This window comes from Belonocnema kinseyi, chromosome 9, assembly GCF_010883055.1.
Source record: "Belonocnema kinseyi isolate 2016_QV_RU_SX_M_011 chromosome 9, B_treatae_v1, whole genome shotgun sequence".
NCBI classification, from domain to species: Eukaryota; Metazoa; Arthropoda; class Insecta; order Hymenoptera; family Cynipidae; genus Belonocnema; species Belonocnema kinseyi.
In genome coordinates this window covers 12,905,198-12,910,322 of record NC_046665.1, presented here as the reverse complement: position 1 = coordinate 12,910,322, position 5,125 = coordinate 12,905,198, and positions in this window count along the sequence as shown.

The following is a 5,125-nucleotide window of genomic DNA, read 5'->3' as shown; positions in this document are numbered from 1 at the left end:
CCCCCCCCCCCAATACCCTGAGGACCCGTTTGGGATCCCAAAGAATATCATGCTAAATCTGTTAACGATTGGTCAAAAACTGTGGATTTGCATAAGCATCATCCGTTTTATGCCACTTGATTTGATATATGACGGACCGAGAATAAAAACGGTGCAGAATAAGTTGTAGAAGAGATGAGATTTAAGTCTTCGTGCCAACGCAAAGAAGGATTTGAAAAATAACGGGAGTGAAAACAGAATAAATGAGCTTCAGAGTAGAAGCGATCTGAAATTATTCCGCGGGGAAAAACGATTTTGGACTTTAAACCGCTATTCCTCCCAGTCTGAACTCAACCCGCTTTTATCCACAGACCAAAATTTAACACGTATTTGCTCGCGCCGGAAACCACAGCTTTTTAAAATTTGAAATTATCAATTTCGTCATCCTTTATTAAGAGATTTCAATTTTTTGTTTTCATATGATGTCAAACTCATGACAAAATTACTCAGTAGTTAATTATTGATAAAAATCAATATAACATTAGGCCTGAAGTTTTAAACTTTTCTTAATTATATCACATAAAGTTAAATAGTTGATATAACAATTAAGATCATTGAACTCATTTTTCAAAAATTTTAATTTACAAAGTTTGCATAATGCTATTATGTGTTTGAAAACTAGCCGTGGATTCGATCTCGAGTGCGTCCAGCCATAGCAACTAACGCTTTTATTGTAATCAATTTTAGAATAGAAATTTGCAAAAATTACAAAATTATAAAATAATACCCATCCTTTTTTAAATACAACGACAAATCAATCAAATCAAATTTTGTATTTAAAATGGTGATTTCTCGAGCTGAAAAAAGGAAAAGGGAAATTCTGTGGTAGCCTATCCCTTTCCCAGCTTTATATTAACAAGGGGGCTCAAGGTTCTGCACTCGATTTTCTTTAGCTTCGTTTTTTACTTATTTTTTATTAATTTATTTTTCTTATTTATTCTTATTCGCTCTTTATTAGTTCAGTCGTTTATTTTTACCAATAGTGACAGTAAATTTGTAGTGTAGAAATAATATAAAATCATTTCATTTATACATTTTACAGGTTTATTTTCAGGGATGAGATGGAAATACAGTAGAACATTAAGTGAACGGAATAGCTTCGCTCTTAATCAATTAAGCGTCTCCGCTTTCAAAGACAATCATGATCAAATGGAATTCGAAATATTCACTACGCAAAAAAGTATAGGGGATTGGAATCCTAAAAACCTATAATTAATTAAAAAATTTGTTTTCCATGCTCGCAAAAAATGGTTAAAATATTTCTTGTTTGAAAAATTCTTAACGCCTGTGTAAGTAGGAGAATTTTTGACTAAAAGGTCGCAATAGTCGAAAAAATTACAAAGAAAGATGCACAAAATCTCGAAAAAGGTCCACCAGAAGTCGCATCAAATTTTAAAAAATAATGGAAAAGCAATATCAGACACTGAATGACTGAAGATAATAATGACTGTATAACCAACTCTCGGCTTAGTTACAGGGTCTGGTGTTGCCTGCAAATTACTTTGGAACTAAAACAGGGGAATCGAAACGTTAACAGTCAGGGCTGCCTGAACCGTTTTTAATTGGAATTATACTGGATTGAGTGCTCGCGCACTGAGGAGCTTTCAATGAGACAGACACAACCGTTCTCGCCCTGCTCTCCTGAGAAACTGCATGGGCCAACGTTTCGTGAAAGAATTAAACCGCAAGGAACTAAAACGCGGTTCAGTTGGATCTGCTCAGGAATCTAAAGCAGATAATTCTTATTTACTTTAAAATATTTTTTCGCAATCTAACTAAACCTTAAAGACAATCAACTAGAAGGATTCTGAATCTGGGTTTAAAATAGAGTCCACGTTTTTAGTAGTACCACGATCGGGCCTTTAGGGAAAATAACTTTTCTCGGAATGGGGTTCCCCGATCACTGTCACGCTCTCAAGCGCGCACGAATTTCGGAAGCACTTTCTCAAGTAGAGGAACGGTCAGGAGTGGGGGTACAGCTTGAGCTCGACCGTATTTCTTTCTCAACTGTTAAATTTATCAACTTGGAATATTCTGGCTCCGGTGGACCCCCCCAACCATATCTCTTATAACGTGCGCTGCTTTTTCAACACGTGATACTGTTTTTTGTTTTCACTGATCATTTGTTTTCGTCGCGAACTCTTGCAACGACGCCTTATTTTATCATTTCTATTTCATGCTCGATTTTTTTCGAATTGTGGTCGAATTTTGGTTGTTTGACGACTTCAATGTTTGTGGTTTCACGGTAATATTTTCCAAGCATAGATCTCTATGAAAGTGGTAAGTTTTTTGACATACTATGAATCTATTTTTTTCTTCTGAGGTAGCATTTCAGATAAAACAGTATCGTCTCAGAAAACGTTGGCCATGATGCACTGAAAATGAATATGGGTATGTTTTTAAGGTTCTATGTAAATCCCATCCCCGTACAAATAGTAGAGTTCCGTGGGGCGCCGTCAAGCCATACTACATTGAAAAAATTTCACGGACCCGCATGGTGAAGATTTTAGTGCGCTACTGGTATAGAATTTGTAGGATGTGTATACGTATAGTTGCCACTACTATGCCAGCGGTAGATTCGTAGATCGTGCAACGTCGTATTTAAAACCTAACTATGGCTGATCAACTGTCATGTGCGTTTGAATAGCTTGGTACAGCAGATAAGCTGGAGAGAGGGAACAGTGTTGCTGCTATACGATACTGTTATGTTTATCAGTTTGAAAGTGACTAAAATTTCAATGTTCTTCATTGAATTATCCAGGAAACTACACGGTGGAAAAACTTGATATGTTTTTTTTTAATTCGTATTTTCAAGTAGCACTAATACCGATATTTTTTAAATTTCTCTAACAGTGCGTTTAATTACTATAAATTAAAATGTGAAGAGTGCCTATGCACTGTTCATGAACTATATGTTAAAGTAGTAAACTTTGACATTAATTATCTCCGCATCGGTATGGTTAAAAAATTTGAAATTAATTTAGCATATAAATCATTATTTCATTTAAATAAAGCTCTTTTTTTAAAAAAATTCAACCAGATTGATTTTTTTATATACGACCTTAACAAAATGTCGTCTTTATTGTTACTGAGGATTTTTGAAAAATGTTTTTTGACCATAAACAATTTCAGAAGTATTTTATAAAAGTTATGTTTTCTGATAAGAATTATGAATATACACTTGCCTCTGTTACTTTGATGAATTAATTGTCAATCAACTTTATAATAAATTTAATAATAAAAAACGATTTAGTACAAAATTTTTTTTTTATACAGAATTCGTCAAAACAATTTTTTTTAATGTTACTCCATGAAATTCAATTATCGAACATATTGAAAATAAACTAATGAAAATTGTGGCCATTAAACTTGTATGCGGTTTTCACGAACATAACTATGAAGCAATTCTACCAAGCAAAGAATAACTTCAAAGTTGCATATCAGAAAATGCTATGAAAAATATGGAAAAATAGTATTGACGTTCTTTTTTACACGAATTGTACTTTTTTAGAAGCTATTGCAATCTGCCTCTGATGCTTTTTATATCGATTGCCCTATGAAAACATTTTTTTGTTATCAAAGATATCTATCCGGTGCCTCTGAAGACAAGGAAAACGAACACAGTGCTGTCCGGGGTAAGGCAACATCGCTTTTATGCATAATTTACATAAGTACGCAATAAAAACATATTAAAATACTGTAGAAATTTGGAACAAAATTAAATAAGTAAACTCTTCAAACTCCACTTTTGAATATGCAATTGTATATTAGTAAGTATCAAGAAAAAAGTTGTTTCGCGAAGTTCTAATAGCAATGAAAAAATTTATTTGGGAGTCAAAAGGACTCTCCTAAAGTTTCATGAAAAAAAACAATATTGTCTTCGCTTCGTAGATATATCGAAAAATCTCAAAAAACGAAGCACTTCTTCAAATTTGAATAGCAAAATTTTTTTGAGATTTAAATTCTCAATAAAAATAGTTCAAAGCAAGGTGATTTATACCTGTACAGCGGTAATTCCGTTAAAATATTTTTTACACTTCCTAATTGACTTCAAAGTTTCAAAAAATCTGAAAAAGTTGAGGTTTTCGCTATTTTCTTAAAATCACGCTTAATTTCTCGTCTATTTATTTATATATGTGTATAATATTATTTACATTATTAATATAAAGAATTTTGACATTAAAATAATGTTTATTGAATTTGAATTATAATAAAATAGTATATAATTTATCAGAGAAAGTAGTTTGAAGCAAGTGGGTTTGTGTCTTTATAGCAACAAATAATGTTGAATAATTAATTTTAATCAATTAACTTCAATTAATAGTGGAGCAATGGTCGTGGTGGCAAAACCGTAGGCTTTCGACCCACTCCGTCGGCTTGCGGGTTCGATTGCCGCCTCGCACTCTGGAGGAGTTTCGGTGGCCTATGCGGTGAACACTAGCCTAGCAAGGGTTGTTCATCTCCGGAGAGTAGTGGGACCGGTACCTCTAGAGAAAAACGTTTTCTCTAAGTACTTGAAGCTGTTTCTCTTGGTGGTTCAGAACCTTAGGGGACACATAAGACGCTCCCATTCCAATTCCAACTTTAAGTAATTAATTTTTTGCGATGTAGGTGCTAGTCCACTAGCGTCAAACCATATGTTCTGATAATTTATATTTCGAAAATTAATTGTATTGTCAACTAAAGAGAAATATATCACTTCGAAATATTTTCTTGCACTTCAAAGTCCATAAAAATTATTTTAATGTCAACATTCCTTACATATTATTGTTACATCATATTGCAAATACGAGGGTAGTTCAATAAGTCCTTAGAATGACCAACAGATGGCGCGCGAATCGCTCCAAATCATCTGTTTTCAGTCAGCACCACTCCCGACTAGATATATGGTGCAGTCACAGTCCACATATTCTGAGTTTACGTGTTTTTATAACCAATTGAAAAAAAATTGTTCGTTAAGAAAAATGGAAAAAAACGAGTTCACAGCGGTAATCAAACATTTTCATTTAAAGGGTTTAACTTCATATGAGATAAAAAATGAATTGGACTCAGTTCATGGCACATCTGCCCCTGCCTTAGCAACGGT